The 18,627-nt window shown below is 42.3% G+C and overlaps 1 protein-coding gene across 6 annotated transcripts in view; it reads left to right on the top strand.

Annotated features, from left to right (window-relative positions):
• The first annotated feature begins 8,357 nt into the window (after positions 1–8,357).
• SLC22A16 (solute carrier family 22 member 16) overlaps positions 8,358–18,627 on the top strand; it is a 69,833-nt gene continuing 59,563 nt past the window's right edge. For 3 of the 6 annotated variants that reach the window (XM_074333440.1, XM_074333438.1, XM_074333437.1), the window contains exon 1: positions 8,364–9,337. The gene's annotated coding sequence lies outside the window, so the exon portion shown is untranslated. Of the gene's footprint in view, positions 9,338–18,627 lie in introns of all 6 variants that reach the window. The other 3 variants (XM_074333442.1, XM_019735056.2, XM_074333443.1) reach the window with 2 other exon arrangements.

Here is an 18,627-nt window from a genome sequence, read left to right as displayed (position 1 = left end):
GAGGTTCAGCGGGGCGCCTGAGTGACTCAGACCATTGCCCGAGCTCTGAACCGAGCAGCAATCGCAAGTAGCTCCAAACACGAACACTGCACTCACAGCACAAAGACAAGTTCCGTTCCTTTGTGCTGCCCAGAGCCGTTGCCAGCTCTTAGGTCACGTTGCCCGGAACTGTGTGATCCTGCCATGAAAGGCTCTATTGTGATGACCAGTCAACAAGGCAAAGCAAAGGTTCCCTGTGCATCAGAACCTGGGTGTTACGTGCTGAGAAGTGTGTGCTTAGCATTGTGTTAAAGTAAATGGGGCGGTGGCAGTTCCTTTATAAGGACCTCAAACAAAGAAAAATAGATACTTATCTGCTCAGTGATCCAAATTAGAGGCTTTTTAAATGACCTGAGAAATGGGCTTATTGCTTTCATTGTTTCCTTCCTTCTTCCTCCTCCTTCTCTTTGACACTTGTCCTCCTCTCCAAAAACTTCCTCTCATAGTCACCCCAGGTTTCTTTTGGGAAGTCTCGCCCCGCTGTGTAGATGAACAAACAAATCAGACTATTACAAGTGCTCTGAAAACTTGAATAAAAAGACTTGGAAAAGTTTCTGATACAGAATTCCGGCTGGGGATTGGAGTGGTTCTTGTGGTTATATGATGTAGTCAGCTGAATGCATATTGATGATACAGCGTCATTAAGAGCTGACTGGTTAACACTTAAGTGCATTGTCTTTCACAGGTGGGTATCTGCAAACAAAATCAAGATTTCAGTCCTGCCTCAGTGCACCAGTGAACCTGTCTGGTCCACATGTCCTTGTCTATAAAATGATGTGTTGGCTCAGATCATCTTCACACTCCCTTTGGAATCTTTGGGGGTAAGAGCTCAATTTCAGTTCTGCTATCTGTCTCTTCCTGGTTCTGAAATGCCATAATATCCTCCAATTATTCTAGGAGACTGACTTGGTAGGAGACGTGTAGAGGGAATGGAAGCCTCTATATTATCAATGCAGAAACTGAGGGAAGGGCCCAATACCATTAAAAACATAAAACATAGCAACTGTGAAATAAGGAAGATGGTGAGACACCAAAAACAACTGCCTCTGTTTTACTCTTTGACATATGAGTCTTGATTTGAAGTTCCCCAGATTCTTTCTTTTCTCCCGGGAGCTCACTTCTTTCAAAACAACTTCCATCTGAAGTCAGGAGACCTGGCCCAGTTCAGGGTCTGCCACAAACTCATCCCTCTCTCACCTCAGTTTCTTTATTGGCAAATGGGAGGTATGGACTTAGATGATTTCTGAAGCCTATCTAAGAGCTAACATTCATGATTCCAGGAATTATAGAAAATACACACTAAAACCATCGTTCTGAATCAAGTAAAAGACCAGACCAAATATTTGAACCAATGATTTTCAGACCATACTCAGTGCACGATAGTGATTCCTGAGAGAGTTGAAACATGAGGCGAGTCCTATGCTTGTCTCCAGCTTACTGCCTGGAGAGAATTTCCAGGCCAATCACTGGGAAGAGGAATATGGGTGGAGCCCAGCAGTATCCCTGAATAGAGAAGGTGGAGCTGGGATCCCAGGGAGACCAATGAAGCTAGAATTCAGAGAACAGAACACTGGAGAGAGGAGAGCAGCTCAGAGAGAAAACTCTGGAGTTCTACAAAGTGTCCCTTTTGAGTCTTCAGCTGAGAACTGATCAGCACGTGCATGTGAGGAAAGAACCACCCAACAAAGATGAGAGGGAATAATCCCTAGAGTTCACACAGGATAGGGAACAGTCTCCATTTCCACCAGCCAGAGTTGAAAACCTTACAATTCATGGAGCATTGAGTACAGTACTCAGAAGGGTTTTGTGTCAGTGATGGGGCCTAATTAGCCTTAGACTAACTAATAAAGTTTAAAAGCAAGTCTTGAAAAGATCAAACTATTTCCAAGTAACATAACTGTGTCCCAGAACAATATTCAAGAATATTTGAAAAATAAAAGAATATCCAGCATTCAACGAGGTGAAATTCAAAGAAGAGAAACATGAAGAAAATTATACCAAGGCACATCATAATCAAATTGCTCAAAATGAGTGATAAAGAGAGAATCTTAAAAGTAGTAAGAGAAAAAGAGTTATGGTGTGAAGAAAGGAACAAATATAAGGATGATAGTAGAGTTTTTATCAGAAGCAAAGCAAGTGACAAGACAGAGGAACAATAATCTTTGCAGTTCTGAAAGAAAAATATTGTCAACTTAGAATTCTATACCCAGCAAAAAGATCTTTCAAAAATCAATGCAAAAGACTTTTTCAGACATACGAAAAATGAAAGAATTTATCCCCAGTAGCCCTGTACTATGTTAAATTTTAAAGAAAGTCCTTCAGGCAGAAAGAAATGATATCAGATAAAATTCTGCCTCTGTACAAAGGAATGAAGAGCTCTGGAACTTTATTTACTTTACACATGTAACAAGCTATTTAGTATACTCCTTCTGTTGCCCTGGACTTGGCTACTAGTACCCAAGAGTAAAGACAGACAAGTTCTCAATACCTGAGCCAACATCCGTAGGAGTCAGAGAACCAAGAATTCCAAAGAGGAGAGAGATATGGCCATTATCACCAACCACCATCTTCTACCTAACAAGACCAGGAAGGAGAGAGAGAAGTCAATCTAAGAGTCATTGGAGTGTAGTAGTGGAGTTTCCTGGGTGGAAAGGAAATGGGGATAGCTGTACTTTCTCTCTAGTGTGGAGGTTATAAGAAAATCATCCACGAAGATTGAGGTGTAAATTAGTTCTCCAGTTGGACATTTGATTACAAAAAAGATTTGCCGGTTTACCAGTACATCATTAGGAGCTGAGAGAAGACTCTCGGAGAAAGAAAAGAAGGCAGAAAGAAGGGTTGCAAGAGGCAGTCTGAATGCACCCAGTTTGTCAAGGCCAGGGAATGAGTTCCCTATGGTTCAAGTGCATGTTACTTAGAAACTAGTTGGGTTTGTTCCATCCCCATCCCAAGACAGTTCTCCCCTACTCTCCAGGGAGCTTGAGCTCAAAGAGTCTGGAGAGTATACAACCAGTGATGGGAGCTGAGGGGCATGGAAGGGTTGAACCTGGATTTGTATATCCCTGCCCTGCGAGTCCTTCTAAAGAACTCACAGGTATCCCCCCAGAGGAGGCCAACATTTGGATGCCTGCCTCCCAGAGGGCATCAGCAGTCAGTGCAGGTTTTCCAGAGAAACAGCAGCCCCCACCAGGCCACAGCAATGGTCTACTGGTATAAGACCCTTTGCCCCTCTCTGTCCTACGTCTTAGCCCAACATTCTGGAGGAACCAACCCTAGAATGCAAAAGAAAAGGCAGGGGATGTCCTGGAAACAGATCTCTAATTAGTCAGGGTCCAGGTCCAAGTTGGCATTGCATGGGGCGGGAGAGGGGAAGAAGTGAGAATAGAATGGTGAACTCCCAGCACACCTGGTTCTTGGGCTGGTCCCTTTTCTTTGCAACTGTTCTTTAGTGTGTGGCTTGTTTGCCTAGAAGGAAAACAGGAGCGAGTGACCTGGTCCAGCTTTGAGTAAAGGCCTTCAGTGCCTTGTGTCCCTTTTCAGCCCAGGGGTGGTTTCTGGGTCCAAGCTCAGCATCCTACCTGGCTCTCCTGAGAAAAGCCCCTGGCAACAAGTCAGCAGCAGCTGAGTTTCACCCCGGTTGAAGGCTTTACACTTGATCATTTCCTTTTAGCGCTACAACTTATACATGTTCTTAGTAGAATAAATTAGAACAAATAGGTAAGCGAATGGGTAAATAAATACCTCCCATAATCTCACGACCAAAGAGCCACTGTTAATAACACTTTTGTGTATTTCCTCTCAGACTGGGTGAGCGTATGAAATATTACACATACACAACGAATTAATACTGTGCACAGATATTATGGGACATTTATATTGGTCACAATTTTCTGTTCTCTTAAGTAAGATGCAATGATCGCCCTTGCAACATAAATCTTTGTGTATATTCTTTATAATTTCCTTTGAATAGATTTCAAAAAAGGAAGGTGTACCAGGAAGGTTGTTTTTAATGACTATCAACTGAATTTCTATGACCGAGAAGGACCTCAGAGAAGGCTAAAGAAGCTATTTCTGTCCTTTGCCTCCTTCTGCTTACCTGTTTAACCCACCCCTTCCACCATTTCCCTTTTTCTCCTCATTCCCTCTTTAATTCCTTCATCTTTTGCCCCTTCTGCCATTTTAACTCTGGACTTTTCCCTTCCTGTGCTCAAATCCCATTCTCTTCTCAACTTTCTCTCCGTTGCACAGCCTGTCTTCCTTTGTGGTGGCTCCCTGATCAGGGGCCATGTGGTAACAACATGGCTGCAGTGGCCTCAGCTTCGCACCCTCTCAGATTTGCCTACCACAGGAAAGAGGGGGTGTCTTTTCTAGTGTCTCCCACAATTCCCTAATAACTCTCCAATTGGATTGATTTAGGTCACATGCTCATCTCCGAACCTATGAGTTTGGCTAGAGAATGCGATGTTTTGGTTGGCCACATCTGGACCACTTGCTGGAGCCCCGGAGTTGGGGGTTAAGCCTCACCTCGCCCACAGGAACCAAAAGTGGGGGAGAGGAGGAACATTAAGGAAAAATCGTGCCCTTTTCTAGGCACAGTGGAATATCCTGGAAACATCTATCTCATGGAAACAGTGAAATGTTCCTGTATATAGCAGGGGAAAATATTACAAAATATATGAAGATTTTGCTTTTAAATGTAATAAGTGTCAGAGTCACACCTAAAGAGTGACTGAAAAGAATATTAAATAAAAATATGAGATAAAAATAAGTGGGCACAAATCTGAAGGGCACACATTGACTTATCTAATACTATAGTTTTTTTCTTAAAAAAAAAAAAATCCCTCACATGTCTTGAAAACACAAAAAACAATTTTAAATGAAGGACAACCTAGTCTTTTTCACCTAAATTTCCAGTGTTAAAAATAATTTCACTATTAATAAGAAATTTTTCAGTGCCAGGTCCTGAGCTAAGCTCTTTACATATTATTATGTTAAACCCTTATGACAACTCTGCAAAGTAATTTAATAATCCCATTTTACAGATGAGGAAACTGAGGCTAAGGGAGGTCAAATAACTTTCCCAGAGTGACACAATTAGTAGCTCCCACCAAGTAATGCAAGCCCAGGTTATATATACCAGAATAACTTCCTTTGCTAAGAAAAATTAAGTTCCCTAAATTTGTGTTTGGTTGAATTTCTGAGGGCTTTTAATGCTCAAAATACTTTTATACCTTCAGAAGCTGCAGCTTCAGGCTGCTTTTGAACATCTCAATGACCACAGGGATGGAAATAGTACTAAATGGAGAAGGGGTCCAAAAGAAAATTTCAGATATTGTATATACAAGAAGATATACTACTTGGGTTTTTAAAAAAATGAATTAAAGATGCCACACCTAGGTTTCACAAAAGAATCTTGCCTTTTGGTGTGGCTGAATTAGTGAGGGGTGTGTGGGGGTCTTCTTAAAAGAATTCTGATGCCATCTCCTGGTAAGGTCAAGGACTTGGAAGTGAAATGCACAAGAAAGAAGCACCCATCAGAGCACTGTACATTCTGTCCTCTTTGTGCCTATGATTATTTCTGCATGCGGAAGTTGCCTTTTAATTTTTGCATCATGTCTTTATCTCTGTTTGACTTCCTGGAACTCTCATGCACAAGATTTCAGGTTTGAAGTGATAGTTTTTGTTACCATCTGATCTGCCACCAGAGAGCCGCTTTTCTGTTACAGAAATTCAGAGCAAGAAAGTTGATGCTTCCCCTGGCAGCTGAATCACCAACAGAAGGTCTGAATTCTCAAAAGGTGATGGTTCTACTCCAAGCTGGTGAATTCCATGAGCAAACAAAGCTCTGTTTGTAACCCTGTCAGATAAGAATAATCTTGGGTGTGTTTTCTGTTTGGTGCAGGAAATAAGAGGTGGGTGATTCCACTTTGTGGAATTTGGCAATCTTCTCTTCAGTCAGTATCTCTTATTTTGTTACTCATATTTTAACAGAAAGAAAAGAGGTCTTTTAGAAAACTATGAAACCCATATTTTGAAAGGGGAAAGGTAAGCAAGGAAGCGTGAGATGTGTCTAGAGGACAGACATTTCCACTTTTGGGCCAGAACAAAGTGTATGTGGTGGTCAGGAGACGCTCAGCACCAGTTCAGGGAAAGTGGTGAAGGCTCAGCTGAGGAATTTAGGTTTTATTCTCAAAGTAGTGGGAGATACTGAGGGTTTGTGACGAGATGGATCAGGACTGTGTTTTAGGGAGAACAATGTATTAACAATGTGTGAAATGGAATGGAAAATAGAGGGAGTAGAGGGCAACCTGAGAGAGGTCCACTGTAGTCTTCCAGGTTGAAGAAGGGAGGCAAGAGAGTGTCAGAATGGAAAAGACGGCACAGCGTGGAGCAGGGCAGTGGCGCTACTGTAGAGATAAAAGGTACAGGATCAGAAAGGATTGGAAGGCAAAGATGGTCCAAGATTTCCCCACTGGGTGAGTGGGAGGATAATGGTACCAGGCAGAGATATGGGGAGAACATAGGGGGAAACAGGAGTTTAAAGGAAGCGACCATGAGTCCCCGTTTGGACATACTGAGTTTGAGGTGTCAACGGGACATGTAGGTGGGGATCAGAAGACAACTGGAAATGTGTGCCCAGGATGCAGAAGCTTAAGCTTCTAGCTGAGCTCTTAGGCCAGGCTTTAGCTGAGACGAGTTGTCTGCATTGAGGAGTTGGTTGGAGCTGCAACATGGATGAGAATATGGGAGGTTTCCCAGGAGGCAATCAAGACCAAGGGGAATTGGGAAGCTCCTGGAAGGGTTCTAACTTAGGGAACAGGGGGAGAAGGAATTAGAGAAATAGTCTCACTGAAAGAGAACTGCGGTCTGGGAAGCTGAAAGAAGAGTTTTAAGATGGGGGTGGTCAGCAGTGTCCAGTTTGGTAAAGGGGTGGGGGAGGTGGAGGACGGAAGCTGGTGATCTCTGAGAGAACAGGGCGGTCATGGGGGTGGAAGCCAAATTACAAAGCATTGAAAAGTAAAGGACGTAATTAATGTCACTAAATTGTACATGTAAAAATGGTTAAAATGGCAAATTTTGTCATCTTTTGCCACAAGAAAGTGAGAGAAGAATGTAAACTTTTCTCCATGCTTGACATACGTAACACATTGTCTTAAAAAGTAAGTGGAGAAAAAAGTAAGGGGTGAGTCATAAGTGGAGGTAACAAATACAGATGACTCTCGGGAAACGTTTGATAGCTGAGAGGTGGAACAAAAAAGGATGAATGGCACAGCTTGAAAGGGTAACATGATATGAGTAGAATTTATTTTCCTTTCCATGAGGTGACTTGAACATATTCTACATTGAGTGTGAGGATCCAGAGGGAGGGAGAGAATGAAGATGGGGGGGAGGGTGAGTTGAATGGTGGTGCCCAAAAAGATATGTCCAGGTCCTAACCCCAGGGAACTGTGGACATGATCTTATTTGGAAGGAGGATGTTTGCATATGTGATTAAAGGACCTTGAGATGAGATCATCTGGATTATCCCGTGGGCCCTAATTCCGATGACAAGACAGGAGAGCAGGCATGCAGAGAACAGGAGAAGGCCACGTGAAGAGACAAAGGCAGGCATGGGAGTGATGTAGCCACACAGCAAGGAATGCCTGATGTCACCAGAAGCTGGAAGGGTCAGGAGGGATTCTTCTCTAAAACCCCTGGAGGGAGCAGGGCCCTGCCCACACCTTGATTTCAGACGTCTGCCCTCCAGAACCATGACAGGAGACATTTCCGTTGTTTTGAGCCACCATGTTTATATTTGTTATAACAGCCTAGGAAATTATAATGGAGGTGGGGTCATGGGGAGGGGGCAGGGTATTTGGCCATAGTTTGAGGTCCTGAAACAGACCTGGGGCTGTGTCTCTGGCAACTTGGTGTTTGATGCCCAGTCCAGGGCCAGTGCAGCCAGGTACTTAGTTGTTAGTTTAGAAACTCTGGGATCAAATAAACAGAACAGGATTTGATTCACAGAAATAATTTCCCTTTATCTTCCTTTCTCTTTTCCACTCAGTTTTAGAAAATCAACAAAGATTTCAGTGTTGATGTCTTCGCTTTTCACCTTCCATCTCTGAAACTGTGCCAATGGAGACACATGGTCCCCAGGGGATTCTAGGGGAAATCGTGCCTGGGAACTTACACCTTGTGCTCATCCACACAAGCCAAGTGACAAAGGGCCCTGTGACCGAGCTGGGCAGCAGGTGGCAAAGGGTAGAGGCCCGGAGGTGGGTCTTTCCCTCATAACTGCTGTGCACATTAGTTACTGATTTAGACCATCCCAATCCTTCCGAAGTCCGGTGGCAGAGAGGACCGCAAGGAGGAATGGGTGCTCCACAACCAGCGAGAGACAACTCCCTTTAGTCAACTCTCCTTTGTGGTTGAGTGAGCTATATATTCGCTGCCTAGCACACTGACCCACCGGGGTGGAAAAGCATTTCCCAGGGAGAATCTAGAAGACGGGGGGAAGCTCATAAAATGCCTGAGAACAGCGGAGAGTGTGCCACGTGACGTAGCATCCACATCCCAGACTCCTGTGCACACAGTGGATGCCCAATAACCTCTTTTGCTTTTACATCTATACAAGAAACTTTACTCTTTTTAACTTAACCCGTATTGCACTCTACTTCCCACATGGAGCGTTTCATCATTGTAAAACTACCAAAGTAATTACAAAAATTTTAAAAGCATGATTTATTGAAGAGCTTCTGGCTAAGATCTTTGAATCTGTGCCCCTGAGGCTTCCAGGGCAGGACTCCAGCGGGGTGGTGTAAGACTTGCTGTCCTGACATGGGTGGCAGTTGCTAGAACAGGGACTGCTTCATTTCACTGACAGAGCGAAGCATGCTGTCAGCGGGCAGCGATTGCCGTGGGACAAGGCACAACCCAATCTGACTCAGAAACATCCTGTCCTAGCCACTGGCCACTCTCTCCCCCTTCAGTGTTCTCCAGGAGAAAGACCAGGGCAGCCCTCTTGAAGAGGAATTAAGTTGCAGTGAAGCTAAAGTCTTCTGAACATGCAGCTGCCCTAAAACTGCCCCAAATACTGTCTGCTACAAAGCAGAATTCAGTATCCAGAAGGGCGTCTTGGACGCCACCCAAGAGCTTTAGTTTTCCAGAAGCCTAAAGGATTCCCAGCATATCTGTAGGGTGAGTGTGAGAGCCGGATTCCAAAGGATTATATTGCCCGTGGATGCTTTAGCACCCCGCTTCACAAGAATGTAACAGAAATAAAAGGTTGTTCAGCGGGAGAAGATGTATCTAAGAGGTAAGCCTTTCTTAAATCCCACTAATGTACAACCTCAGTCCACAACTGGATTCAATTACTGCGTGGAAAGAAAGGCATTTTCTCCTAGAGCCGCTCTGTTTCCGTGCCTGGCTGTGAGCGGGGTCAGCCATGACAAAGACGAGCCTGTGCGTTGTTTTTGGTTGTTTTTCTTTTCAAGCTCTTCCACTGGTACTGCCAGGCCCCAAGCTGTTTGGATCTGTTCTCTGGGCTCTAGTTTACTTGTTTTGGCTTTTGGCCGCTTTGTCCAGCGTTGATGATAGAAGAGCAGGCTGGTGTCCTGCGTGACCAGCAGACCTGATGGGCTACACAGCATGACTCAGTGGCTGCCCTGCGCCTGGGTGCCCCTTAAGGGCAGGGTTTGTGAGCAAGGTCACCTCCTTCTCAGGAGGACATGTGGAGAGACTGTGGGCGACTTGGGAGGGGCCCAGCATAAAGGGGTTTGGCTGTCACTGTTCTCACGTAGTAATAATAATACCTAACATATACAGTGCTTATTCTGCGCTATGGGCTACCGTGTCCTAAGAGCTTTACGTGTATGAACTCTCTCCATCCTTCATCTAATCCTCTGAAGTGGGTGCTATCACTACCCCCAATTTACGGTGGGGAATGAGGCACAGAGAGGTGACGTAATTTTCCCAAGGTCACACAGTTAGTAAGCGGCTCAGAGCCCAGGCCCTTGGTCACTACTTTGTCAAAGAGTAGGTTGCAGCAACTTTGAAACCATGATTGGCATTTATTGAGCCACTAAACGTATTTACAGTAGCTTTCATTTATTATTTTCCTTAACATCTCTGAAAGACACACTTGTGTTGTTATAGACGACTATGTGTTTTAAACCACAAGATTGGGGAGACCCTTTTGGTTCAACCTGCCTTGGGGCAGACAAGAAAGGACTACTATGGAAAGCCGGGGGGGCTTTCATAAGAGACCCTGCGCCCCAGGAGGCCAAGAACCGACTGACGCAAGTGTCTGGTCAGCAGCTCAGGCTTCCTGCGCGAGCGTGGCTCTTTCCATAGTAATTGTTTCTTGTCACTCCAATTCCCTGTTAATAATTCTTTAACTTTCCTTGTACAAATTGCTGTGTAATTTGTGTCTCATGTTTAAACTCTAACTAATAATTCACCATGTTTTTTAGGTCATCATTCAAAATAAAAATGGAGCCTCTTTTCTATGGAAAACGTCTAAGAATCATGGAAGAAACAAAAACAAAAACATAAAAAAACTTTCACTATACATTTATTAATTGATACTAATACTTAAATAATAAATTTGCTAATAAATTAGAAAGCTCTATGTCCTCTTTCAGGCCTGAGCTCTATAGCGGCATGACTGTTATTTAGTTTGTAACTCTTGTTCATGATTGAGTGTGTGCTCGACATTTATCAGGATGACATTCATTTAAACAGTTTGATGAAGTCCCACGATCCACATGTGGCCTCTGTTCACACATCTTTCAATTATCGTCAATCAGAGCAATGTAATATTCCATTTATTTTTCCCACATGCAACAGTTTACTTAGCTAGTTCCTAATTATTGGATACTTGGGTTGACTCCTGCTTTTCTGTATTACAAAAAGCACAGCTTAAAATATCTCTGCTCAAGTTGCATCAACCTCGCCTAATTTTCCCTCTGTCTATCCCTTTCTCCCTTCTCTTAACAGCTGGGCTCACACATCTTCCCACAGGTAGAGAAGAGATTATAGGAAAAGGGATGGGAAATACAGGGGGAATGTCTGCCCAAGATGGAGGATGTAGGTTTTTCCCGAAGCGAAGGCTTCAGGGAGCAGCAGATCCTACTCAGGAAACCCCCTGCCAGGAACAGAACCAGTTTCAGGGGCGGGGCCAAGAATTGGTTGGAGTTGGGGAACTCAGAGGTGGGAAGGAAGTCATTCCAGAGACCAAGCTGTCTTTTCTTGAGTCTCTCCTATTGTAACTTGTGACTAATCCTTAGTCACACTGAGCACATGGAAACTGCACAAAATATATCCTAGGAAAACATTTTAGTACTCAAGAATAGCCTCAAAAGCAGGCAATGCTTGAAGTAATTGAGAGTGGGAAGCACATTGTGATTACTGCTCTCTGACATTTTAAACCGCCAGTAACTCAATTGTTTCCTGAATTCCCAGAGTCAGGAACACGAAAAACCTTCTTTGTCACTCCACTAAGTGAATGTTAACATCATACTTAAAACATTTTTTTTCACAAAGACAGTGTTCCTGGTATGATGCCCAGAAAGGAGCTTAAGCATAGCACCCTTCCTACTGTTCATTTTCTGTTCATATTTAATGTTGATCTGAAGAGTCTTTTTTTGCTCTCATTCTTAAAAGTAGTTTTGTTGCACATGCAATTCTCAGTTATTTTATCACTTTGAAGATGTTATCCTGCAGTTTTCTGGTTTCTGTTGCTGTAAAAGGTGTCTGCTGACAACTTAATTGGTTCTTTGTAGGTGATCTGCCTTCTTTTCTGCTTGTTCCCTGTAAGTTCTTTTTGAGTTTAGCATGTGGCCATTTTACAACAATGTGTCTGAGTGTAGATTTTAAAACCTTTATCCTGCGTGGTATATATTATGTTTCCTGTATCTGGACCTTCTCATTCATTATCTCTTTGAATATTGCATTCTCACCCATGCTCTCTAGTCTTTTCTGGGACTCCTATGATCAGACTATTAATCCTTCCGGTTCTTTCCTCCAGGTCTTAACCCCCTTTTCAGATTTCTATCTTCCTGTCTCTCTGTGCTGTATTCTGGGTAATTTCTTCAGGCACACAAGTCAACTGATGCTCTTGTCAGCTGTGTCTTATTTACTGGCCATTGAGTTCTTATTTTCAACAATTATATTTTTCATTTATAAACATTTTACTTGGCTCTTTTTCAAATCTGCTTGGTCATATTTCATAGATTCTTGGTAGTTGCACACATGGATGATTCTATCTTGGATTTCTTTAATGATTTCATATACAATATTTAAAATTTTGCATTTGATAATGCCAGTGCCGAAGTCCTGGGAATATAAATGTATTGTTGTTTCTGCTTCCTCTTACATATGGGAGCTTAGTTTCTTGCTGCTTGGTGCTCTTTGATTCTGAACTCATTTTGCTCAATCTGTGGGAATCCTAAGGACCTAAACTGGAGCTGTTTACTCCAAAGAGGTTTGCATGTGCTTCCTCCAGGACCCTGAGGGCTGGTTTAGACCCCTTTAAAGGTCAGGGTTTACAGTGGGAGACTTAGTTTGGCTTTTGCACCTTGCAATGGACCCAAGGTTTAGTGTTTGAGTTTGTCCTGTTCTTACCACCTCCTGCTTGCATTTCAGCTCACAGCTCATTTCTTTGGGCTCTGGAGGGTTCTTTTGTTATCTGCGAGCCCAGCAGTACACATGAAAAACCATGTTGTATTCAGGATCTAACGGAATTGTGGCAGGAAGGCCTTCTGAGGATCGGCTCTGCCATAATGCTGGGAATGGATCTCATGTGTTCGTAATATTCAGGCCATATGGACACAGCAGCCAGATAGACACGTGACATAGACTGTGCTTCAAAATGTTAAAATTACAATAAAGACATAGGAAATAATTAGAGGGCATCTCAAAGCTCTCTTTCTCCCTTCATATATATGTATATATATGTACATATGCATATATGTACATGTATCTTTATGTATAATAAAAAAGCTAGAGAAGGGTGAAGAGCATACACCCGAAGTAAGTATAAGATTTCCTCTGAGGGACTGAAGCTAGTATTCAGGGTGGAGTAAACAGCATTAACAAAGGCACCAAGAGGGAATAAGTAAGGTCTTATCTTTGAGTCTCTGTTTATAAAACAGAGCTTGCCTCACTGTTATTTTATCCCTCTGACTTCATAATTATAAGACTTAGCTAGTAATTTTTCATATGAATATACCTTTGAAAGTCCCCTATAATTTCCTTATTTATAAGATGGGTGTTCATTAGAGTCTTCCTGGTCTTATCAGGGGGCTTTTATATGTGGACAATGGATAAATGGACCAGGGCACTGAGTCTCCTTAATGATTTTATAGTTAAAGGTGCTGAAATCAAACAGTATCTCAAAGAGATGAATCGTGTTTTCTACTTCTGCGTGCAAAGTTAGTGTTTTTTTCCTTTCAATATCCACGCATTGAGGGGGGTTTTGAGAGGACTTGTTTCTGTTTTTTAACACTAAAATCCCCTTTGATGTGTATACACCTTCTCCTTGGTATAGCAAAGTCTGTCTGGCTCAGCCTCCATCTGGGTCTGTGGCGCTGTACTGAACTTGTAGTTTTCACTAGTCTTAAAAACAAAACGATCCGAAACAGGGCCTCCTTCTGGGTTGGAAATTAGTAGTAGAAAATCTGGGCTCTGCACAAAAACCACATTTGAAAGAGTATGTCTTTTCTTTTACTGGCTTTTGCTCTAAAAAGCAAAGGCTGAAAAACAGCTGTTAGCTGTTTATACAGTATTTTTTATTTAAGTGTTAGACAATAGCTGTTTTCTTCTCCACTTAGAATGGCACATTTTTTTTCTCAGACCATTTAAATCCTCTCTCCGTGTGGCCTGAAGTACTGGTATGCACCTCCTCCCTTTCCCTGGGTTTCTGGAGGAGATTAAGGAGTTTGTTTTGTTTTCTTTCTTTCTCTTTTTCTTCAGTTTCTGTTTTTCTATCTTGAAGTCAGACTTTGGTTTCCCAGAATAGATGGCTGAGTGTGGTACCAGGTCAGAAACTCAGCAGGTCACCTTTTGGGCCAACTCAACACAGGTACTCACACAAGACACTCTAGAGGAAGTTTCTCTGGATGCAAAGTGTCCAGAGGTTTGTGGCTAGATCACATGATCAGAATTAGATATGGACTTAGTTATTGTCATCTATTCTTGAGCCCTGAACACTGATGGTTGGTTTCCTCTATTTGGAATTCAGAAGATGATTCTTGCCCATCCCTGCTTCCTTGGACATGCTCTAAGGACACCATCCTTCATCATCACCATCATCATGGTCCAGAGCAAAGCAAGATCAGCGGACTCATGCAAGACTTATAGATGAGTAAAAAACACTCTCTAACCTGCAAAAGGACCCAGCCAAAACGTTTTCTTGCACTCTCATCTCATGTGGTACCATCGCAATTCTTATTAAATAAGACAATGGTAACAACACTAAGTTGCATGTTATTTTAGGTTTTCCTGGGATTTTATTTGCCTATAACCTGCTTCCTTTTAATCAATGTAGCTTCTTTCAGGTCATCAACTTGTATTGATTTATATGTGGAGGAATAGTCTAGCTTATGACTTCTAGAAAAGGCAGTGTCTGGTACCTTGCTAAGAATAGACTGTTGCTGGGTATATCTCCCTGAGATATAAGACATTTAAATCTTGCATAATGAACACTGAGCCCCATTCATTTATACATTCACACCATGGGCCAAGCTACCCCTAATCAGTTTCTAGAACCTGGGAATTCTTACACGGTGATATCAGAGAAGCATGGCCGACGTGTCGAAATAAAGATGCATCTGGATGAAAGACAATCTTTGTACCCTCCAATGATACCTCCAATCCCCTAATCACCCCCTAGAGGTACTCCTCAATCTTATTTTTTGTCACACATGATTAAACAAATTTTGCTTTTATTTAATAAGGTACAACACATTACGATTTTTTTCCACATTATGATTTTTTTCCTTTTAGAATAATTGGCACAAATTCGATGATTAGAAAAACAGTTCCCATGTGTGTAACTCAAAATACTAAGTTTGTATATTATTTCAAAAACAGGTTTTGTAGTAAAATAATATCTCCCTTTGGGAGATCCAAGTTTTGGCATATTACAGGTTTTGAGAAGTCCTGTAGTCAAGAAACACTGTGGCACTCCTACTTTTCACTGGACATTGCACACCCGCTGGGGAAATCTGTCTTGAAGTTCGTATGTTCAGGATCCTTGCGTTCTGCTCGGCAGCCCAGGACTAGGAACCACTTGGGATCCTGGTCTCAGCCGTGCTCTCCTACTGCTGCCAGCTCTCCACGGTCTTCCCCAACTTGCTTGTATGTGGCAGGGCTTAAATCAGCAGCCAGTGCCCAATAATAGGGCCAGTCAGACTCTCACTGACTTCCTCAGAGCCTTGAACTAAGAGGGGAGAAGTGCTAATGGTTGAAAAAGAAAAAGAATTGGCCTGCATGGTTGTCCTCACCTGCCCTCTTGCCTACGGGGGGGAGGGTTGCATCTCTTTTGTGGTACATCTGCTTCCATTATGAATAACTGTGGGGTTCATCTGCCACCCCATTCTAGGAAGTGGACCAGTGTGGGTAGGCAGAACCATAAGTGGTGTGAAGAAAAGGGAGGCAGAACCATAGCTCCTCTTACAGAAACGGGTAGGCATTCCCTAAGTTTAGGGGCAAGGGCCTCTACCCTCAGCCACGTAAAGGCTGGCACAGAATGTAAAGTCTAAGTGGAAATAGGCATGACAACCACAAAGAAACACATGTGACTTTGCAAAGGGGGAAAAGCAGACAGTGACTTGGACCACTGACAGTACCACACCACAGAGGCGCCTGCTTCCTGCGTGTGGAAGCATCCATCTCAGCCAGAGATCAGAAACTTTTGTAAAATACTGTGCCAAGGTTCTGCCCACCCTCTCTGGGTGTCCAGGTGCAGGATAAGTGGCACAGAGGGACAAGAATGAGGTGGATGGAACAAGCACGTTCTGGCCAATTCTTCTTTTGAGCAGGGCTGGGTGTGACTTCTCAAAGGAAGGTGATTTCCATTTGTCAATGAAATCTGTCTGGGAATGTATCACTTTTGCCAATAATGGCATAGGTTGCATGTGGTATTGGGCAACAGATTTATTTGGTTACATTCATGCCCACATCCACTCTACTTGCATACTTTTTACAAGGAGAAAATAAAAAGCTAGAAACTGGTTGCATAACAATCATTAGTTTCACAGGTGAGTAAGTTATGCAGAACAGTGCTTTCAGCTATTTTGTTACCAAGGAGCAAGATGAGGCTGATAAAATGTTTATAGGCTAGTAAATTTTTCTACTAATTTGCAAGGCTATATAATAAAATCCATGAACTTGATGGCCTACAGGAAACATAACAAGAACTAGGAATATATAGTAATTTGGAGCAAAAGTCCTCTTACGCCCTCCAGGAAATGACTCCCAGAAAAAGAGATGAATCACAGTATTTTAAACAGAGAAGAATGATGCTAAGTTTGTACTTAACCAGTTATAGCCTGAGAAAAGATGCTTCAGAAGGAAATTTCCTGCTTTCAATTATTCTTGCTTTAAAGAATAAAATTAATTCAAGTATGTAAAACCAATGTTTAAATGAAAACAATTACTGGAGCACAGTGTGTTCTGTTGTGTAATAGTTACTTTTAGGATTGGCAACGGTTTTTCACTGTATACACAGTCACATTGTGCCCTCTTGTGGCAGAAATAGTACAAAAATGTAGAAGATGCCCTGCCGTATTTATACAGCCTTTGACCAGCTTCATTTTGGGAAAGTTTGTTCAAGGGAAAAGATGATTTGCCGAAGGTGGTTGGCAAAAAGCGTTGTTGCTGAGGCCCCTTAGCGCGTGCATATCGGGGTGGGGCTATCCTTACACAAGGGGAGCAGCAGTTGAAAGGATTCTTGCTGTTTTTACAGAGGCAAAGAAATATCCATCATAGAAAGCTGGCAATTTAATTTTCTGGTTAATGTTAAAATTTGCTCATTTTTGGCATTTCAGTTCTCCACATCTATAAATAACAGCAATTGCTATCATTTAGTGAGCGTGTCAGGCAGTTCATACATATTATTTCATTTTATCTCAAAACTGTGAGGTTATGTAGGGGAACCACGGCTCAGAGACATTAATCAACTATTTGAGTTTGCTCAACTAGTAAATGGCAGAGCTGGGATTTGAATTAATCTTCCCCTGATTCCATAAGCCTGTGCAATTGCCATCGTGCCAAGTTTGAGTACTTAATACACGTGAGACACTGCAACTGGGCATCCTGGGATTTCCAAAGTGCAAGATATTCTTCAGGGACTTATAGCCTAAATATAGAAATAAAAACGTACATGGATATTCCACAGTGAAAAGCTGAAAACCTTTCCTCTAATATCAGGAACAAGACAAGGATACCCAGTCTTGCCACTTTTATTCAGCATAGTATTGGAAGTCAGGCCATTAGTCAAGAAAAAGAAATAAAAGGTATCCAAATTGGAAAGGAAGAAGTAGAACTGTCACTATTTGCCGATGACATATTATATATAGAAACCCCTAAAAACTCCACCCCAAAACTGTTAGAACTAATAAGTACATTCACTAAAAGTTGCAGGATTGTTGATGAAAGAATGTCTAGCATATAGAAAAGTTTTATGAAAGTTTATTTGAGCCAACAATTTGAAGACATACCTGGCAACAAGATCTCAACGGATTGAGAAAGTGGTCTGGAGAAAGGCAGTTTGGCGGCTTATGTTACACATTAGAATCAAAGGAGAAGATATAAGGTGGGTTACATGAAATCCATTAATGGTAGACTAAGTAGGTGGGAGAAGGCAAGGCAGGGAAATCTCTCGGATTGGGTAAAAAGCGAAGTGGAGAAACACATACCTCTTTTACATTGATGGGTACAAGATAGTTAATAATTAACACTTACAGCACATAGAGATGGTATGCAGGGAACAAGTTAACAATGAGGGGTTCTATGGTCTTGTGTTCTGGTGCCAGTGGTTGTGCCTTTGAGGGGTCTGGAAAACAAAATTACTCTGACATTTCAAAGGTATGTTACCCTAGATTCATAAGAACAGTGGACAGGGCTCACTTAAGGTGATGATTGAACTTTACTAAGGAAGCTATAGGCCTGGGACGTGACTACCCACCATGGCCTGCTCAGTTAGGAATTTTTATGTTCAGACCATCCTATGTGGTTACTTTGGGTCACTGAGTTTGTAAGATCTGCCATCTGCCCCTCCTGAGCTTGTCAGGTTTAGTACATGGCCCCTTTTTTGTTCACAGACACAAAATCAATATACAGAAATCTGTTGCATTTCTATACACTAGCAATGAGCTATCAGAAAGAGAAATTAAAACACAGTTCCATCTATAATTCCATCAAAGAGAATAAAATACCTTGGAATAAATCTAAACAAGGAGGTGAAAGACCTGTACACTGAAAGGTATAAGAACTTGATGGAGGAAATTGAAGAAGACACAAATAAATTGAAAGATATTCCCTATTCATAGACTGGAAAACTTAATATAGTTAAAATGTCTGAACTACCTGAAGCAACCTACA

The sequence above is a fragment of the Rhinolophus sinicus genome, linkage group LG05 (genome assembly GCF_036562045.2).
Source record: "Rhinolophus sinicus isolate RSC01 linkage group LG05, ASM3656204v1, whole genome shotgun sequence".
NCBI classification, from domain to species: domain Eukaryota; kingdom Metazoa; phylum Chordata; class Mammalia; order Chiroptera; family Rhinolophidae; genus Rhinolophus; species Rhinolophus sinicus.
This window is presented reverse-complemented; position numbering and strand designations above follow the sequence as displayed.